Raw genomic sequence first — 22205 nt, 5'->3', positions numbered from 1 at the left:
TTGGCTGTCTGTGTACACATTCACTCGCTTTCCTTTCGCCAACACACACGCTCTTGTAAGTGCAATCAACTCTGCTGCCTGTGCTGAATTGTGGGGGATACCTGCAGCTTCAACAATCGTATGCAACGTCGTCACAGCCTATGCTGCAGTCGTATCACCATTCGGCAACTTGAAACATGACCCATCAACCCATAAAGTACCATCACATTCAGGAAGAGGAGTGTCTCGTAAATCTACTCTCCCTTTTGTCTCTTCTTCTGTCCTAAAACAGCAGTCATGTTCTTCGACCTCATCTGTTTCTACTGAAATGGGCAATAACGTGGCTGAGTTTAGTGTATCGCACCTCTTTATGTGTACATGACTCGCTAACAGAGTCAGCTCATAACTTGACAATCGAGCACTAGTTAAGTGCTGTGTCCTTGTTCCGTTTAACAGAATGTCTACTACATGTGGGACCATGACGATTAACATGTTATTCATTACTAACCCAGCAGACTGTTGAATAGAAACAGCTGCTGCCGCAGTGACCCTCAAGCAACTCGGCAGCGCCTTAGCTACCGGATCTAAAATCGCCGAAAAGTACGCACATGGACACTGTTTGTCCCCAAAAGACTGTGTCAGAACTGATAATGCACAACCTTCTTTCTCATGGACATACAATGTAAAAGGCTTACTGTAGTCGGGGGTACCCAACACAGGAGCCGAACACAATGCATCGCGCAATTCGGAAAAACTTTTCTGACACTCTTCAGACCACGGAATGGGTTTCGGTGTACCTTTACAAGTTAATGCCACCAAAGGTTTGGCCAACAAGGAAAAATTCGGTATCCATTGCCTGCAATATGATGTAATGCCCAAGAAAGCACGCACGTCTCTCTGTGTCCTTGGGACACTCAATTTTGCAATTGCCTGAATTCTTTCTGGGGTCAGTTTCCTTCCCTCCTTCGATAAGAGGTGACCTAAGTAGGTCACTTCTTGTCGACAATATTGCAACTTTGAAAGAGAGACTTTGTGGTGCAGATCACACAAATGACGCAACAATGACAAAGTAGCTTGTTTGCAAATCTCCTCAGTATCTGCAGCGACCAGCAAATCGTCAACGTACTGGATAAGGGTAGCGCCATCAGGTAAAACAATCGTATCAAGCTGTGTTTTTAAAGCCTGACTGTATATTGATGGACTTTCACAGTAGCCCTGAGGAGCGCATTTGAAGCGGAAACTTCGGCCTCCTAGATTGAAGCCAAAAATATCTCTGCTCTCCTCGGCAATCGGGATGCTGAAGAAAGCATTCTTCAAGTCAATCACTGAAAACCAAGTCGCTGAAGCTGGAATCATAGTCAATAGGGCAGTGATATCAGGGACAACGGGAAACTGTGGCACAACAATCTTATTGACCTCTCTAAGATCAATCACGAACCTATAAACAGGTGGTTGGGAAGGATCAGTACGCTTCAAGACCGGCAGAACAGGACTATTACAAATGTTGCCTGTTGTCTCTTCAATGACATCTTTCTCAATCAGATCATAAATGATCGCTAACAACGCCTTTTCACCTTCGCTAGAGATCTTGTATTGGGGAATACGCGGCATTCTAACATTGGCTTTCAATGTTACAACATATGGCGATATTTCCAAGAGACCCACATCATTAGAGCCAGTAGCCCAAAGTATATCCGGAAGAGAAGACAATTCTGTCGGAAGTGTTTCCCTTGACAAATACATTGGTGAAACCACTTTATTACCCAGTATAAGTTGTACTCCCGAAGGGGAACAGTACAAAGTCGCATATAATCTTTTTAACAGATCCAATCCCAACAAGTTTTCACCACAACCTGTTGTAAGAATGAGGGGTGCTTCTAATTCACATGGCCCGACAGAAAGGGACATAGGACTAGAGATCGGGTTCCTAACCGGGGCGCCAGAAAAACCTACTGAAACGTTTGTTTCGCCAGACTAAGGTGCGCCAGGGAGTTTTGAGTGCATAATAGAACTCTTTGTAGCACCAGTATCGAATAGAAAAGGTTCTGACACACCTGATGTAATCACCTCAACATAGGGTCCATTCTGATCTACTGGAACTGAAACAACTCCCTCTCTTCGTCCATGGCTGTCCTAGCAATCGTTACCCTCCATATTCTCGTTTTCTGCATAGTAGTCATCAGCATAGTACTGAGCTGTCCTAGAAAACGCGTTATTCTGCTGGTCAAAACTATTCATAGAATTCTGAGGCGGGAAAGAAGGAGCATTCTGGGGGAAATTTCCACGACCCCTACCTCTAGGGGCTTGTTGAACACCTCGACCTCTTGCACCAGAAGCATCATTCATACGTCGTAACAAAACCGGACAACTACTCTTGAAATGACCCTCTTCCTTGCAATACGCACACTGATTGGGTCCATACGGTAAACGTTGTTGAGAAGACTCGTTCCTTTGCGAGTTTCTCGAATACTGCTGAGGTTGCTGATAATCGTGCTGACTATTATTACGGGGTGGATAAGCTTGCTGTAGGAGGACTTTTGTTTTCAATTCCTTAGTCTTTTTATCTGCCTTCTCTAACTCATCTTTACGCCTATTCTCATAGTACTGGGCCGTAGCTAAAATCTGTGCTGACGTGGAAACAGCCCAAGCACTCTCGGAATCCTTCAATTTATTGCATAGTTCAGGAAGCAAATTATGTACAAATTTGTCAACAAATAATCTCTGGCCACCCTCAGTAGCCATATCCTGACCACTATGATCAACGAAGGTCTCTTCGAACCTCGTGAAAAAGTCGGACACATTTTCATCTTTCTTCTGTTTGCACGCAGACAACTTGTCCCAAATCACACGCAATTTGGGCATTAAAGTCTTCATATACACAATAATTCTACCAGGAAGCTCTGCTACTAAAGGCTCGGGCTTAGCACCACCAACTTGTCTAGCATCAGCAGCAGCAATATTAACCCATGTGTCGCCTAACTCTTGATCATGATCTGCATGACGAATCTTTCCCCATAAAGGCTGTGGAACAACGTTTCCAAACAGCATGTCTACATCGGCTAAATTCATGATGCAGGAGCTGGCAGTCTTTGATAACTCCTTATAATACCCTGCAGGATTTTTACGGGGGTCAGGCAATGTCTGTTTGAAAGCCAAAACCTCAGATCTCTTCCAGGGAACATGTACCCACACACGCTGAAAATGCGGCGGAATGGCTGGATTAGCATTTGCGTCACCTTCCCTCCAAACTGGGGGAACCTCTCTCATGGGATACTGTTGCGCCTTTTTCCTACCTGGTGCGTCATGCTCAGATAGTGATCGAGAATTGCTCCCCTTACTCCTATAAGACAATAGTGTCGCAACCGCTTGTTCAACATCGGTGCCTACGATCATGCCCTCCGAGAACTTGAACCGCACACGGAATAATTCAGGCATGTCGTGTTCCGGATCATTTCCCTCCAAATCTTCACAGAGAAATACACACATTTGTTCAAAAACGTATCTCTGCGTAGATGCTTCCCACTGACGGAAGACTTCCATGACGGACTGAACGTCATATCTTACTGTATTGATAACCCATTTACGCGCTAGATTATTCAGTATTTCCCTCTCTTGATAGTTAGGCAGTCGACTCCGCAACTGTCTTCGTTCTGTGTTAGGGGTCGTATTAGGCGACCCAAAGAAAGGTGAGAAAAAACCAGTGACAGTGTTTGCCAATCTCTGTCGAACAGAAGGAGAAGCTGACGGAAAGGCAGATACGCCAGAAAAGACAGGCTGATGTAAAGCAGAGGTGGAGGAATTAGTAGAGGGAGTATTAGGATAGGCAGTCGGAGCAGTAGGCGAAGTCGTAGGAAAAGCAGATGGAGTAGGTAGCAAAGGCGGCGGCCCTTGAGAGGGCTGCGCCGGAGGAGTAGGAACCAGCTGAAGAGGAGCTGGTGATTGTGGTAGAACCTGTGGTCCAACAGTAGGAGGTTGTACGACCAAAGGTTGCTGTGGTGCTGTAGCACTCTGCGCATATGGAGGTGGTGAACTCAGTAAATGAGACATTAAAGGATCCTTATCAAGTTTGTCTTTTGATCCTTGTCCTTTATGCGGCAAAACTGGGTAGCATTTATCTACCGCTAACTTCCTACTTCTAAGCGTTTGTTCATTCTCTTGCTCTTCCTCATTATCCCTGAACGCAACGGCAGCTTGCACCATTGACATACCTTGTTTATTTTTCTTTGCTAACTTCATTTCTTTCTGTTTTGCTTCCTTGCGCCACAGGCGAAAGGAGTCAAACATCGCCGGCCGGGCTTTCTTCTTAAAAAGTTTTACCTCTAGATTATCTAAAATCTCTGTGTCAAAACTACCATATTGGGGCCATTTTAAAACACCGTCCTTTCTGGTGTATTGAATCCACACTCCGTTATATGCGATAGGGCCTACGCCATGCTTCACATAGAGCTCATACGTTGGAGTTCCAATCGGAGGAACCGGACACGAGTCCTCCAATCGGGAGTCCCTATTACAACCAAGACAAAACAAATTTCCAAGTCTGCTAAGACCAGGCATCTTCGCTCTCTAGTCTAGCTTCAAACTTCAAAGGATTATCGAATATGATAGTCTCGTGAATACACGAGTCCTTCGGCTTTGACACTTGCAAGTTCCAAACAAAGCGATCCCGAAGGATACCAAACTAAGAACCAAACTAAGGACTGGGAGACGCTCCACTTATACCTAACTGAAGTATCGATGATCGATGACGTCACCAGAAGACTCGTCTATCGTTTCGCTCTACCAATCATCAAGGGTCCAAAACAGGGCGATAGTCAGGGCAGCAGTCCTTCGTAGCCGTTGGGACGCGGGGAACCTCGCAGCAAAGACCTTCGGACCACATCGACATACAGGGGTCACTGAAGTGGTTGGCCGTCCTCCGGAATTTTCACACGAAGCTCCTCACAAACCTCTGGCTTGGACCGGTACCGTTGATACCGCCCCACGTTGGGCTCCAACTGAGGTACCGGGTTTTTATGGACCCGGTGGTGCCAGGGAGAACACCCAAAGACCTCGAGTCCTTCCTGTTTCGGACCACAGAAACACAGAGTCTTCTAGGTGATGTCAAGGATCGTATTAATTGGCTGCAACCAGTAACAGGTATCCTAGAAGTACAACAGCATGTATGTTCTCAGGAGACTGCTCGTTTTTACAAAGCCAGCCTTCTCTTTTATACACAATAATAAGCTTCAGGCAAACATTCCTTATTTTACGGTTTGACCATATACATATTTTCACTACAAAGAAAAAGCAGAGTCATGATGACAAGCCCACATTTCAGTTTGTCCAGTTCATGATAAATTATCCGGCAAGGCCCAGAACTTCCATCAGATATCGACGGACCCCCAATAAAAACGGGCACCTCCTCCTTGTAAAACAAGTCATAAAGAAGAAACAGGGACAGGTGTGTGTGAGATTAGCCATAGCTTGTATGCGATGAACGGTTTATGACATGTTGTGCCTTGATACTAATCTCATTCGGCCACTGGGATGGGAACTCCCCGAACAGGTTTGGCTTGAGGCAGTGGAGTCAGCTCGCCCAGGTCACAGAGGAGTCAGCAAAGGTGTACATGTCCTTTCAGATCGAATTCGGCCTTAGTCATTTGACTATGTAAGGGCAATCACAAAATGGATGCCGCTCACAAAATGGAACCTGAGGGTTCAAGACGAAAACTACGATTTCAGGGTGATTTCGTCACTCGATCATGACGCAAATGCTTAGGCATAGTATCTCAATCCTTACCGGTCTGCCAATACCAAAATCGTCATGATACGATGATATTTTTGACACGAGTGTAGTGGTTCGGTACCACACAATAGCAGGGTCCAGAATTTTCAGTACCACACAGGACCAGTGCTGCTCTACCCCCGCGTCCATCATTTCCTGATCTCCTCCGTCGATTTGATCAAGGCAGATTCGGGGCTGTGACCTTCTCTAAACCCATGTTGCGATATGTCAAGGCCTTGTGTGGTTCCTAGAAATACGCTAAGCTGAGTATTCATGGTTCTTTCTATTAGTTTAGCCGGTAGCTGTAGTCTGGCAATGGGACGGTAGTTATTGGGATCGGCAATGTCCAGGTTGGGTTTTTTTAACAAAGGGAAAATCGAGGCCCATTTCCAGCTAAATGGAAAGTCACCAACTTCAAACAAGTAATTAAACAACGTGGCTAAGGTGGTGGCTATAGGGGCTGCCGCCAACTTCGCCACGGTCGCCAGGCAAGGGTCACGGGGTGACGATTTTATGCCTAATAGCTGTTTCTTGATCTCCTCCGAGCTCACCGGGGCAAAGTTTAGTAGCTTGGCCTAGTTTGAATTGGATTTAGAATTCCTTGGCGTGGACTCTAGCAGGTTATGCCTGACTTGAACTTCGAGGGATGTGAAGATATTCTCCACCTTGCTTAAGAAGAACTGAGCTAAATTCTCGCACAGTTCCAGACTGGGGGGTGTAATCGCTGGCTTAGGAGTGGCCAGACTCGAAACCGTATAAAATAGTTCCTTGGGAGAGCTCCTAGCACAGTTGATACGGTTGGTGAAGTACATTTGTTTTGCCTTCCCGATCATTTCTTTATAGACCACCAAACTTGATTTGAGTCTTCTTTTGTCAGCCGCGTTATAATTTTTCTGCCAGGCCCGTTCCAGCTTTTTACAGACAAGCTTAAACTCTCTGAGCTCGTCTGAGAACCACTGGGCCGACGGAGTCATCCGAGTAGGGCGGCAGCTTTTGGGTGGAGCTAGAGTGGTGCAAGCGTGATCAACCCAGTTGGAATAGGTGGCAGCCGCTTTGTCCACATCTGATAGGAGCGTATCCATGGATGACGCCAGAAGATCCTCTAGAGAAGTGCCCTCTATCTTATTCCAGGCCCTGCAGGTCCTTGCTGTTTTTCTAACCTGCCTCGCCCTGTGGAGTTTTGTGGCGGAGATACTAAACAACACTGCGGCATGATCAGACCAGGTGACTGGGTCGATTTTTAAGACCTTCAAGTCAGTGTGGTTCGTGAATATTCCATCCAAGGTATGACCAGCAATATGAGTAGGGCCTGTGACCACTTGTTTTAATTCGACCATATGCATCACCTCAGTTAGGGCTGATGTGTCAGAGTCTGAGCTACTCTCTAAATGAAAGTTAAAGTCTCCTAAAACTGTGAAGGACTTAGAGCACAGGGCTTCCTCTAAAATATTTCCCACTGTGCCTAAAAACAGCGCCTTGGTGCCGGGGGGCCTATAGAGAAGGCAGCCCCTAAAGGATTGTTGGTTGTACAGAATGAAATTGAATGCCATGGCTTCGCACATCTCGGAGAGCACAGGTTGGAAACTACCTTTGATGGAGGTATGGTATATGACCGCCAGGCCACCTCCTCTTTTTCGTGGTCTGACCAGAACGAAACTAAGATAGTTTGGTGGAGTGGCCTTCACTATATCTGGCCCTGAGGCCGCATCTGTCCAGGTCTCAGTGACAAATGCAATTTTTATTTCCTTGTCCTGTATCAGCTCGGCGCACTCCAAACTGTGTATCACCAAGGATCTAGCATTAAGCAGGAGGCCGTTTACAGTATTCAATGTACCCCCAGCTGTTACCTTGTTTATTTTGGAGACTGCCCGGACTGGACTTAGTAGGATTAACGGAATTGTCCTATTACAGGATGGGCCTACATGAGTGCCTGCCTGTGTCCCCTTATCGAACGCCAGGCTTAAACAACCAGATCTCCTCCCTCCTCCATCCAGGCTCCACAATAAATCCCGGCCATAAACTATGCCTGGTGTATTGCCTGATGACCGCTGACCAGGGGTCATGGCGCTAGGCGCGGGCCCAGCACGGACGGGCGCAGACGGGCTTGCCTTTGACACGCCACTGGCGCGTCCGCTGCGCGGTCGTGCCAGCCCGGCTTATGAAGTGCTGGGTACGAAAAAGACTAGAGCGCTCACCTTGGCCCACTCAAAAAGGTGGCCGTCCGGATGAGTGCCGGTTCGTGTTTCCCCCCCTTCTAGCGCTTCAAATTCCGGTAAGATAGAGCCCCTGACTCCCTGCTAATGATAGACTTTGTAGCGGTCTAAAAACAGTATTATGTGCAAGATTCTAAAAGATTCTAAAAATGCAAATGAACTAAGTGACAGTTCCCAAAAATAGCAGCAATCATAAATTGTGCAAGTTCGCGGTAAAATAGTGAATAAGAGCAATGTTTGGCCCTACTCCCGGCTCACGCCTCAGGAGCTATCAAGGCTGCGCAGTCGTGCCAGCCCGGCTTATGAAGTGCTGGGTACGAAAAAGACTAGAGCGCTCACCTTGGCCCACTCAAAAAGGCGGCCGTCCGGATGAGTGCCGGTTCGTGTTTCCCCCCTTTCCAGGCTTCAAATTCCGGTAAGATAGAGCCCCTGACTCCCTGCTAATGATGGACTTTGTAACGGTCTAAAACAGTATTATGTGCAAGATTCTAAAAGATTCTAAAAATGCAAATGAAGTAAGTGACAGTTCCCAAAAATAGCAGTGTTACCGTGGGATTTTTGATCTCTTATCTGATCACTATAGATCTAGATCCCAACTCAGGTCGACTGAACCTTTGTTACCTGTCATAGAGTAAAAGCAATCCACTACTAGGTTAATCAACTCAAACTTTACACGACTCTGAAGAACCACTTACCACGAATAAGTTTTAAAGTTTTATTATAAAGCCAAAGATAACTGGAGATACAAACATCTCAATATCAGGTTCAAAAGATATACTGGCACCAATACAAACATGAATTCTCTAAATGTTCTTAGGCGACAGAAGAATATCACCAAGACTAATTCAAAGATCAACAAGTTTGCAAGAATAGACACAAGTTGTATCTTGAGCGTCATTTACAAAAGGAAGAAAAATCCAGGTTAGACTGTCCCTACACTAGACTAAGTGACATCCCTACTTAGCAAGATCTTAACCTAAAAAGGTGTCAGCCGTGGTGACTTCCAAAGAAGTTCACTCACTTTCCCTTAGTGTCTGTTGTAAATCTGTGCATCGCAGTTGTGCCCTCTCTGCCTACCCATCCGCTCTCTAAGGTTCCTCAGGCCATCTGCTCTAACTCCACCCAAGGGTGCTGTCCCTAATACAAAATCACAATTACAGTTGAAACGCCCCTCAGAGACGCCCCTCACGTACACCTCTCACGTGGTGTCGATTCTGGCTTTTTCCATGCTGATACTCCTATGGGCTTCTCGTTAGCGTTGACCTTGCTTCTCAGGCTCCTTCTCCGGCAAGACGGTACCCCCCAGGAAATTCCTGAAGCCTCCTCCAGGCCTGTGCCTGTCTCCGAGAACAGAGCTCTATTCATTTATTTAATTTATTTTCAAAGTTTTATATAGCGCGAACAAGATCTTCGCAGATATCAGAGCGCTTTACATAGAGGGGTACATGAGGGAACATAGTCAAACAAATAAATCAATAGATCACACAGTACAAATAGGTGGCTGCAAAGCCAATCATGTGAGTAATAAGACAACTCATACAAATAAGTAAAACATGTAGTACAGATCGGTGCCATCACTCTCTTGATTGGAACCCCCTCACACCTGCTAACAGACACCCATGAAGTGGGCCCCAAATTCCGGTCTCCAGCTTATCTCACAAGTCGTAAAACTTCGAGCCTGATCCACAATTTATGCTTAACACGACCTGATTTTAACTAGCACATGCAGATCAAAAGAAACGACTTTATCTCTCCAGGCCCACTAAATTACATGAAACAGGCCTGTGCACTCTATGAACCTTTATTTCTCAGATTAAACAGTATTCTAACTTATTACACACTGATTATAGGAAACACTTCTATAAAACATTCTTATTCAGTCTATGATCAATAATACTTTGAATTAGACACATTAATCCATCTTATGTGAAAATGTAAAGGCACGTTTTCTTTCTCAATGAAATGTCATGAGGCCTACACATTTCTACATTGGCAGCATTACATTTTCTTCTGCATCATTCACATAACATGGAAATTAATAACATTCTAACATCTCTAAACATCACTACATTAGTTTTTCACACTAAGATAACATTCTTTATTACTTAAACACTCGCATATGTATGCATTCTATATATTCGACACTTTTTATATTCCTGTAACTAACTCGTGCAACGTGCTTGTAAATATGGTGCACTTCTACATTTTACTCAAATTGCGCTCTCTCAGCAGCAATCATAACCTGTGCAAGTTTGCGGTAAAATAGTGAATAAGAGCAACGTTTTGCCCTACTCCCAGCTCACGCCTCGGGAGATATCAAGCTATCTAGAAAGATAGTTGCAAACAGTGTCTTTAGAAATTTTAGAGCTGCAAAAATTGTGAAAACTACACCAAATGTAAATATCACTTTTCATGGGAAGTTGGGATGGCCCTGCAATGAATATCAAAATAAGGTTGTGACAAAAGATAGATAGTTCAATTACATTTGATCAAAAGCAGCGGTTAAAACTGCAAGTGCTTGAGCTGGCTTCAACATTGGGATACACTCCTCACAGTTAGACGCAGGTTGTGTAAAAGGTGCTGTATAAAAGGAGACCTTCGTCAGACATCGTTCAACAAGACAGCTAAGCATGGTAAAGGATAGGTGATTGTGTGAACCTCTGTGGGTCTATTTGAGGCCTAGGGCCTGACTCAGGGCACTAGTTCTATCCCCCGTTTGAGGTGCCATAGATGAGCAGGAGCTGCTCTGCCTAGAAGGCTCTGAATAGTGGTTTAGCAGTTTGCATCGAGAATCCTGTTCTGTGATAACCTCTCTCTTTGATGTTGCTTGCATGGTACCTCCCAGCTTGGATGCTACAGAGTCCTCTACTTTAGGAATTTCAAATGTAGTAGACTTCTTGCATAGAATCCTCAAGATGATTTCCTCTATGTGCCTGAAATGGCTTGGAGGAGCATGCACTTTTCTGAGTGGAAAGTGTAGAAAGCTTGGCATGTGTACTAGAAATGTAAAATTTTTACTTGCAGAGGGATTGTTCGGCATTACTAAAGGTGCAGCTAAAAGTCAGCTTCATTTTATGAAATAGTTTAGAGACTGCCATAATTAGATGTACACTGGAAAGCCAAATCACCTCCATAACAGAACTTGGACTTCTCAGCAAGTAGGTTGTCCTTTACAGCAACTATATCAGCAAATGTAGATATGGTTGATATGTATTAAAAGAGAAGGCGTCAGCACTTCTCACCAAGTGCATGTAGTTAGAAATAAAAAGGAGGGGCTATTGTCAATCAATTTGTAAAAAAAAAAAGCAATGTGGATCATGTAACAATGGTAAGACTCCTTCCTGCTTGCCGCTGCATCTGTCCACCTCCCACTTTCGGTCTCTCCTTTTCTCTCTTTTGTTTTTTTCTATTTACTCTCCTTTCTTTCTCTTCTCTCTTCTTCTAGAATCACTTCTCTCTATCTTCTCTGTACTTCTTAGTATTATTTATTCTCTCTCTTGCCTTCTTCTTCATAGACCTTGGACGGCAACTGAAACGTTCTCTTGGCTGTGTATGACCAAGAGCAGCAGCTGCCACCTTTGGTTGGGCACTGTGCGTTTCACTGTTCTGTGTCCCGGAAGCCTGCCATCCTGAGGCACTTTCTAGAACTGGATAAGTCCCCTATGACCTTTGAACAAAGAAGTTAGTGCAATGTGGCCATCATAACCCTGCACCTTGTTGTTCATTCTTGCTGGACAGTTTCGGCCACATGGATTTGTGGGTTTTAACTGATTTAGGGCAGAACCAATCCATTAGCTTCCACAACCTTCCATCATAGTGTGGTGGACATCAGCGGGCCATCCACAGTACTGGAAAAGAAAATGTTTTCATAAAAACACCAGAAATAGGCGGTTTGGACTGGGCGATAAGTTTGTGGATTGGACTGCGCTTCTATACTCCGGCTACACTGCTCGGGTAGAAACGGGGAAACTGATATCAGATGCCTGTGGGGTGGGGAGGGGGACGAAACGGGGGTATCCCCTCACCCACCTGCTATTCGCCCTTGCGGTCGAGCCACCTGCCGCCCGGAGCCCACCCAGGGCACCACTATCGAGGCCTTAAAGTTGATGGGCTGACACATCACATTACGTTGTACGTGGACGACCTTCTGATGTTCCTGGCGGGTTTCGAGGGAGGCACTTAGGTGAGCAAAGGACTTACTTCAGGCCCTGGGTGCAGTAGCGGGATTAAAAGTGAACTAGTCAAAATCTTGCCTATTCCCAACAAAGGATGGCAGAGTAGGACCACAAAAAAATGAGGGTGCGAGATGGGAGGATAGATGCCTCACGTACCTGGGCACACAAATATACCACACTCAAGGAGATCTCCTAGAGGGCAACATAAGAAGGGCTATAAGGAGCACAAAATGAAATTTTGACTATTGGAGCACTTTGCCACTGTCGGTAGCCGGCAGAGTAGCCTTACTTAAAATGGTGACCATACTAAGACTGTTGTATTTCTTTGGATCTCTACCAATTTGGATACCGTCACGCTGCTTCACCCAATTTAGGTCAATGGTTACCGGGTTTTTATGGGGGGTGGGTAGGCAGAGAGTGGCACGTAATGTTCTAATGAGACCGAGAGTGGAAGGGGGATGGGCAGTGCCTGACTTTGGGGTCTACTTCTTGTCGGCAGAGCTCCAATGGCTCACGAAGTGGGTAGCGGGGAGTTTACGGGGAGCAGAGGATGGGGGCAATGGCTTGATGACTCTGAAGCTCCTATCCTGACTTACTTTACGGCTCCCGATCCAGGCCCAGGCCCTTCCCGTGGAATTAGACACAGCTAGACGCTGCTGGCACAGATACCTGAGGCAAGCCAAGATTGGGTGCCTATATGTTCCAGAAATCCCACTACTTATGTTCGAGGCCTTACGGCACGGGTGTAGTTGGCAGACACTGATGACTTGGGTGGACCAGGGATTGGTTGTGATGGGAGACTTGTATGAATAGGGGGCGCTGATCCCATTTGATGATCTGCAGGACCAGTACGACTTACCGGGGGGGGATTGTGAGAAGTTGGCCTGATATGCAGTGCTCACTATTCTAGTGATCACTATGTATCAGTCCAAACAACCCTTATTGATGATTGGTTGTAAGTCAACCTGATAGACCAGCTATCCTAGTAGCATGGACAAGAGCAGTCTTTAGGCTAAACTCTAGAGGGCGTGTTAAGCCAGCTGTTATACTATCACATATACCCCTTGAACACCAAGTGAAAGGACACCACACAAGTTGTTATGAAAATAAAAGGATATTTATTTAGAACACAACAGCCCTGGACTCTTTATGAGGACAGGGCGCTAAGCACAATACAAAGCTCTTAAAGAATTTCTGAAAGTCGCACAATTTACACAAATGCCTGAGGGGCACGGAAAACCATATACTACAAAAGTGGAATGCGAAATACTAGCAGGTAAGCAACTAGTCTCAAAGGCTTTAGGATCGCTAGGACTGGACTACTGAACCTTCAGATTACGAGCAGGAGGCCTAGGGAGATCGGGTGCAGAGTGTGCACTCTCACGCGGGATGCGGGGCAAAGTCTATGGATGCTAGATTTCGTAAAGTTAGTGTTATCGGACGAATCCGACTAGGTAGAGCTGAAACGAAAAAGGATCTGGACACTTAGATAGTTAAGCTATGCTGGAGCACCAAAATGCTCAGGTTACCTAGCCCAGGGGCTGCGGCTGCATAGGGCTGAAAAGACGTCGGGAATCCTCGTTGCAGTCTATGGAGCCTCAAAGAAGAAGTTGCTGGCAGGCGACCAGTGATGAAGTTCGATGTGATCCAAGCCTGGATCGATGATTAAGGATACCTGTAAGCAGAGGGGACCAAGTTCTGAATCACTAGCCAGTGATTAGATGGGCACCAGGATGGCACCGGACGAAGTCACCTCGACCAGGTGAGTGGGCGACGCTGGGCTCTGCAGTGTCTCGGACCAGGAGGCGTTGTCGGCGACCAGGATGGAGGTGCGAGCTGTCCCACGAAGGTATCTGCTGTCGACGTCGCTGGACCCAGGATTGGGGCAACAAGTCTTGGCAAATGCAAGCCCACGCGGTGGACTCAAAATGGCGTCTGGAGTGGACCAGGAGGGTCCGAGGAAGGTCCCCTTCAGGAGGAGACTAGGGCCAGTCTAGAGGAGCTAGACCAGCGGTGAAACAAACGTAGGACGTCGTCTGGAGGGTCACTAGCCAACGGGCAAGTGACCGGACAACGTGGCAAGCGACACAGAAGCAAAAGGGCCCCACGCAGATCTGGAGGATGCTGGGGGGCTGGTCTTCGGTGCTCGTGCTGGTTGGGGCTTCTCTTACCCCAGTGCACCCACTCGAGGGTCCCTCGATGGTTGTGCTAGGTCAGTGTCGTGCTGGTTCTGATGGTCGCCGGGTCTCTGGTCTCGTCGCACCTACGGTTCTCAGCTGTGCTGTAGAGGCAGGTTGAGGTCAGAGAGGGCAGGGAGTCCGGGTCTCGTCGTGCTGGGTCAGTCTGGTTCCGGAGGAAGGACGTTTCAGCAAACCGCAAAAGACTTAGTTGGAGCCTGCTGCTGCAGGGTGACTACTCCTTAGTCACAAGGGAGAAATCTTGAGAAGAAGTCTTGAGTTCCTTTCGTAGAAAGTAGTTTCAGGATTCAAAGATGATCTAATTTGGAAGGGTCCCCGCTCCTACCTTTATTCTAAAGAAAGGGGCTGGTACGGGACTAGGTCCTGCCCATGAGTGGGACCAGGAAGGGGGGTGGTTACACCCCTCTCCCATGCCGGACTTTCCCCAGCTCAGGGGCTGGTGTGCCCCTGGAACTGGTTCTAGCCGGCCTATGCATAGTGAGCACCGGGGTGCCACTTGCAGTCACCTTCCAATTCAGCCCTGCCTACCCAGGATACACAAAACCCTGTCTGGGATTGTGCTAGCACCGCCCCTGACAGGAAACCCTTTGTCCAAGCTCTCCTCGCTGGAAGGACTCCCAGCAGCAGGAGGTCAGACTTGTGTCTGTGGTGGCAGCATCCATTTTGTGATGCTGAGGCTCGAGTTAACTTTAACCGGGGTTCACAGTTACATACATATCGTGTCCCTCTAGGAGGGTGGAATGCTAACCCCGTCGCCAGAATTGGCGAGGGGTTAGTATTCCAATTCGTATGACACCTTACTCGACATGTTTTGATAAAGCGATACCAGAGTTGGCATATAACCGCGAGGATTATAATGCACTTAAGAGTATATGGTATGTGTTATCATGGAACAGCTATTAGGACTTGGTTCCGCAAGCTGCAAACGGGCTCAGCTCATGCCAGAGCACTATCTCACATGATTCCAAGCACTCTGCCTTCAGGATTGTTAAGGCCTGCCATAGGAGTGACTGATAGGAATCTATGTGTCCATTTTAGGGTTAGATATAGGTATACTATATCTAAAGCAAAGGGTGATTACACCACCTTGCCCCAGCTGTCGTGCAGCCAGTTGTGTCAGATTTAGATGGCCAGCCAGGGGTGGCATAATACATGCTGCAGCCCCTGGTAGGCCCTGGGTACACCTATGCCCTGAGTTACAGGGTCTGATAAGGTGGCCCAGTACCAATTGGTAAATGCACCTAAGGTACACGTGTCAATTTAGTGAGAGAACAGCAAGGCTGTGGGTCTGATTAGCAGGCCCACAGCCAGAGAAGTCGTAAACCAGTGAAGCAAAAAGCAAAAATCTGGGGTGATCATAGGATTGCAGACCCTACCCTCCTACAGGAATCTTCTCTTGCACTCTGCCGTCTCTGCAGTCATACGAAAGCACTGGGGAAGGGGACTCATTGAACCAGCAACGTCGTTGAGGTGCCAATACGTAGTGATGGCGGCAGGTACATTTAAGGCGGTCACCTGTTTGTACAGGCGCATCATGAGGAAAAACGTATCCCCCCCCTATCGGGGTTGCATAAAAAATGGGAGGCGGACCTGGGAGAAGATATCCCAGAGAACGCTTGGGGTGAGCTGGTGGAGAGGACTTGGAAAAGCACCAGAAATGCGTGATTCCAACTGGTTCCAACTGGTACACTTTTACATATTACACAGGGCATACTTAACTCCGGAGAAAATTAATAAATATTGTGGGGTATATTTAAAAGCTCTTTGCACCACCCCTGCGTCACCTTTCCCATGTTACAAATGACACAAAAGTGGCACAAGAGGCTTGTAAATAAGCCCATTTGTGACCAATACTGCAGCGTGCCCCCGGTGTAATTTAGACAATGCGGATTTCAAGCACATGTTCTGGGACTGCCCACTATTGAGCACTTTCTGGGAGGAGGTAGCGGCGATATTGGCTGGAGTCACTGATAGGGACACTGTGGCATCACTTAACACCTTCGGTGCGGTGCAGATTTACCCTGTGCGCTGACCAACATAGGTTCCCATTGTTCATGACGAGCTCAGCTCGTCATGAGTGTATGAGAGGTGTACCTCATGACCAGCTGAGCTCGTCATGAGCATCGAAGGGGTTAAATATTGCCCGAACACGTCCTAAAATAAAGTCACAAGCAAATTTATAGACATGGGTCTGCTTCTAGCCAAGAGGAATATTACCATGCACTGGAAAGCAAAACATGGTCCAAATGTAGCCAGGTGGAAGAAGGAATTCATTAAGAGGGCAGTGTGTGAGGGAATAATCAGATTACAAATCGCTCAAAGAACAGGGAGTAAGAAAACTTTAGATGCAGCCAGAGCATGGGAAGCTTTCCAGGCCCCAGATGATGTTGAGGAGGAGGGCCCACTAGAAGCGCCTCCAGAGGGAGTAGATTAGATCACAGTTACCTGCCTTCCCTGACAGGGCATCAAATAGAGAGTCTCTAGCAGTAACAAGATGCAGTTGGTACTATATGTGAGGTTTGATAGGGGTACCTAAGGTTTAATGTGCGACCTCAGTTAAAGGGAATGAGACTTATAAGATGGGGTTTCTCTGCCAGTGACACGCCTGAGGGGTGGGGATGGAGGGGGGGCTATTGTTGTGGTGTTCAATCCCAAACAAGGACACAAAGGAAAGCTTCAAATTGGATACTGTTGGATGTTTGCTCAGGGAGTTGCCAGGGGAAGGGAGGAGCTTTATGAGACTGGGAATGATCATTGCTGTCTTTCCCCACCACTGTGTAAGGGGCATAGTGAAATGAAGAATTATGTTCCTGATCAAAAGTAACACACAATGTATCAATACTGACTGGAACTTATCTCAAATTCAATAAAGTTTGTTTACAAGAAAAAACCACCAGAAACATTTTCTTTTCCAAAACTAAAGCTGGGACACTAGGGAAATTCTTCCCTCAAGTCCAGAGGTAGAGTTTTTTTGTTTTGCTGTATTGTGTTGCATGCTGTGCATGATGTCACAGCAAAACCAAGGTGAAAACACACCACAACCGTGGAATCTCCAGGGATCCACAAATGTCCTACCACACAGCGTTCCTAATCTTCTTCCAATAACAATAGTATCCCACTGGTATGGCTGGGTTGGTCTCCATAAAAGGAAAGGCCCCAGGTGCAACAAAGAAACATCATAATTTTGCAAATTGACCCATTATGATGATGTGAGACGCTGTGGTATTTAAGTCAAGGTTTGGTTGGCAACCAGGGAAACCTGCCCGCCCACTTGTTTCTGAAGACAAGGCACCTAAGGTAGTCTGGGGTGGTGCGACTTGCAACTATCCCAATACTTTTCCTTACCCAGAATGCCCTGCAAACACCAAAGCTTGGCTAATTCACAGATTATTCTCATATTTCTGTGAATGAAATTTGGGAATCTGTGAGGATCTATAAACTTCCTCCCACTCAGCATTCCCACACTTCTCTCAATAAAAAGGTACTCCAATTGATAACTAAGTAAAATGCGTTTAATACATTAATTACATAGGACCTCTTAAGCCGACTCATAGTACACAGATCTGAGATAACAATTTTTAAAATCAAACTTTTATTCAATATTGTATTGAGATGTCTAGATAGATTGATGTTAATACAAATGCTTTGGGCCTCAGATGCCCTGATTAAGTTTCCACAATATTTTGTAGAAGGAGATGAGTCCTCTGTGTGGTGACCCTGACAGTGTTATCTAGATATTAAACCATTTTTCAAAGATAGATAGTAAATTATGACAGCTTGTTGTGACATGGCAGGCCATATTGGATCACTTCAGATTTACATTACTGCTTGTTATGGTATTTGCAGCTGTCTGCAGAAGGCACATAACAAACTATCTGGCTACTGCAAACAAAAAAAAGATCTCTAGAGCAGATACATTATCTCACCAGGCTATGTTTCTCAATAGGCCAGCGTGCCTTGAAAGGCTGTAATCTCTAGCAATGTCAGTCAAATGCAAGTCACACCTGTCTTGTGATGACTCTGCTCCAGCCCAAAAGGCTAATGAAAGCACTATGCCATGTTGGAATGTGGAGGCTTCCTGTTTGGTCATTGCTTCGGAGTTGCTGGTATGAGTACCTAGCGACAACCACTTATGTATCGGGAACAGGAAAGGTTCTGAAAGTTGCTGGCTTAAGTGCATGACTCAATGTCCTACACAGTTGTACAATCTTTTTACACAGCAAATTCTTGTTGGACATACTATATGTGAAAGGTGAGAAGGGAGTTCAGCTAATGCTCACTACATTCTTGGCCTCTCAGCTGTGACTGTGAACTAGTGTTAGTACCACATTTCACAGCAGCTACTCACACACAACACGTCAGCGACCCTTAGAAGTTCATCTTAGCCCCTTTATTATTCAACATCTACCTAGCCCCCTTAACAAACCTGATTAAATCATTCAGTGTCACCTGTTATGTCTACGCAGATGACAGCAAAATCATTTAAAAATGGTTGGCCTAAAAGACCTCTACAATTTAAAAGAAGTTACTGCCTTCAGGCTACAAACACATAGATGATTAATAACCGTCTAAAATTCAATACCACCAACACAGAGATTATGACTTGCGAACAACAGCAAAAATACCAGCTTACTACCATATGGCATAAGGAATCTGAGGCCCCACCCACAATATAGGGTTATCTCGAGATCATTCATATACATTAATGGAAAGTCTGTGTAAATAGCTACTTTTTTCTTCCATCCATTGTATCTAAATGGGCTGATCAAATGTTCTTCCCTTAATTTGTTCACCAAGCATTCTATATATAAGTTAAAAAGCAAAGGTGAGAGTGGACATCTCGGCCTGGTGCCTCTAGTGATCTTAAAAGCTGCTTTTAGACCACCATTTACTGGAATTTTTGCAGTTGGATCTTTATATATCTGTTGTCTTGCCGATGTTGCTACCTAAGTTATTGTGGTCCAGTACCACTCTCAAATATTCCTAGTTTACCAGGAGAAATGCTTTCATAGCATCTACTGCTGCTACTGCTAAGTTCACTTTGAATGTTGAGGCTGTATGGACCAACCAGCCTATGAGTTAGTTTGTGGGGATGTCTCCCAGTCATGAAACTCTTTCTTTCTTCATGTACCAAATATCACATAACCCTGTCTAAGCTCTTTGACAAGATAATTGTTAACATTTTGTAATCATTATTAAGTAAGGATATTGGTCCATATGATTCACAAATCTCTGGGTTTTAATCCGGTAAAAGTATTAGGGTGATTGCTGCTTCCTTCCAGGAGAAAGTTCAAGTCCCTAGCTGAATATTTCTTCAAATAGCCTAGTCAAGATTGGTGTTATTATGTCTCCTATCACTTTGTATTAATCATTTGGTAACCCGCCAGGTCCTGCAGACTCCCCTTCTTCCTGTCCTTAACAGCCCAGACCAGTTCTTGTTGTTCAATTTCCTTATTCAAGACTGTTGCTTGTGCACTTGTGAGTTTTATGACATTATCAACTAGCTAATCTAAAACCTGATCTTCAGAAACTTCTAAATCTTCTGTATATATCTCTTCGAAATATTAGAGAAAAGCCTCCTCGATGTCCCTGTTATCAGTTCTTACTTCGCCATCCCCTTTACCTCTTAACTGACTTATGAGATTTCTTGTAAGGTCTGCTTTTAACTTCCACGCTCACAGTTTACCACTATTCTCGCCATATTTGAAATTGGTCAGTTTACCAGCCTTCCATCTCTTCCTTACTCTTACCGCCATCAAACCTCCATTTTAATTCTTGTTCTTCTGCACCTTAGTATGCAGCCTTTTATTCTGTTCATTTGTATTCTGTTTTGCTTTAAGTTGTTCTTCCAGCATTCTTATATCTTTCTCAAACGACCTATATTAGTCCCAATATACACCCTATTTTTGTGCCATGCCAGGTTGCTTATTCTGACCAGAATGTAAGCTTTATAAGTGTAGTAAATACTCAGTAGCTTCCAGTGCATAACAGCGGATTTATTTCATAGAGAAACAGCAGGACATCTTCAAGAGGAGCTGGCCAGGCACAAACTGTCTCAACCTAGAATCCCAGGAAGAGTCCAGAGCCACCTACATTCTGGAACATATGAGATAAGGCTACGGGAGGGGAAAACATGGAAACAAAGGTAGGAATAATATACAACACATCTTCTCTCGTTGAAAACAAAAACAAAACTAGAAACTCTAAAGAAAAGAAAACAAAAGAGAAAACAAAGCAAACAGAAATAAGCTAGAAAACAAAATGTTAATTCGAAGAAGGGAACACACCTCGGTTCATTAAACATCTGATTAATCACAACAATAATCATTTAGATACAGGGGTGGTCTACGAGACCTTTGACACCTTGAAGAAGACTGAGAAGAGCCAGGACAAGGAGAAAGAACAGACTGATTAGAAACCCCACTACTAGACTGAGAATCAGGAGCATCACCCCCACCATCTCTTCTTCCTAACATTTGCACAGAATTGTAAGAGGGAGAAACATGAGAAGGAATGAACATGTAACCAGAACAATCATCCCTACAATCACGCTGAACCTGGACAGGAACAGAACGAGAGACCACAGAATCAGTACCAGAACAAGCTTTCTGATAAAGAGCCACTCTCCTCAAGCTCCACTTCTCCCCATTGGAGAGAACAACATAATGGGGGTAAACCATTCTTACAGAAAAAGGACCTAGAAATTTAGACAATCCACCAGAAACTCTGCCAGACTTCACTTTAACAAGGTCGCCCTTAGAAAGTCTATTGGAAACAAGCTTCGGCAACTTCCCACACGAAGGCGTATTTGAAGGACAAGAAGAAGGCACAGACACATGAACATTCCTTGTTAAATCAGACTGTAGTACCATATCTTTAAGCCAAGAGGGAGTCAACTTAGTGCTAGGAACCCTACTCCTCATGAGTTCAAAGGGAGACTTGAGCTGAGCACCATGAAGAGTAGTGCAATAGGCATAAACCATTTCACGTACAAGACCACAAACAGAAGAACCTTTAGAGACAGCCATCTGAATGGTACCGTTGACCAATCTATTTAAGCACTCACATAAACCATTCCCTTGAGGATTATAGAGGGAAGTTCTGTGATGAGAAATACCACAATCAGTTTGGAAGGTGCGCATATTATGCGAAACCAACTGCGTGCCATTGTCAGTAATGATGACATTAGGAAAACCTTCTAAGAAAAATAAAGATCTCAAATGCTTGATGGTAGTATCAGTGGTGGTGTCCTTCAAAAATTCGACTGACAACCACTTGGAAAAACAATCCACAACAACAACAGAAAACCTCTGAGACACAGGTAATTCATCCATTGGACCTATAAAATCCAGACAAATGGTATGCCACGGAACCTCAGGAAATTGCAACTCACCAATCTGAGAACTGTAGTGATGCTTATTCTCTTTAGAACTGTGGGCTTGTGCTGTAGAATGTAATATCAGAATGTTTGCATGTCCTGTTGTATGATTCTTAGAGTATTGCCAGACCTGTATTCTACTTCAAGCTGGCAGCACCTTTATTGCTTACTGCTTCAACTTATCTTCATTAAAACCTTTAAATCAACATCTGCAGTGTTGGAGTTACTACAGATTTGGCGACGAGGGAAACTCTACATACCATTTGAAAGTCCATGCTTACAACCTAATTGGATTCGACTTAACTTCACTTCTTTTGGACCGAACAAATTCAATTTAATTTGCGAAATCAACCTTCAACTTTAACCCTCATCGGAACTCATTTAAATCATTTGCGGTGAGAACTTATTTTTTCCCAATTTTTTTTGTTCGTATCCTGTGCTATCTGTACCTCTGCATTCTTCAAATCCTGCCGTTTGCCCAACTGCTCCGGTGCTACT

This window comes from Lissotriton vulgaris, chromosome 3_1, assembly GCF_964263255.1.
Source record: "Lissotriton vulgaris chromosome 3_1, aLisVul1.2, whole genome shotgun sequence".
Lineage (NCBI taxonomy): Eukaryota > Metazoa > Chordata > Amphibia > Caudata > Salamandridae > Lissotriton > Lissotriton vulgaris.
The sequence above is the reverse complement of the archived record's forward strand: the minus strand, read 5'-3'. Positions refer to the sequence as shown.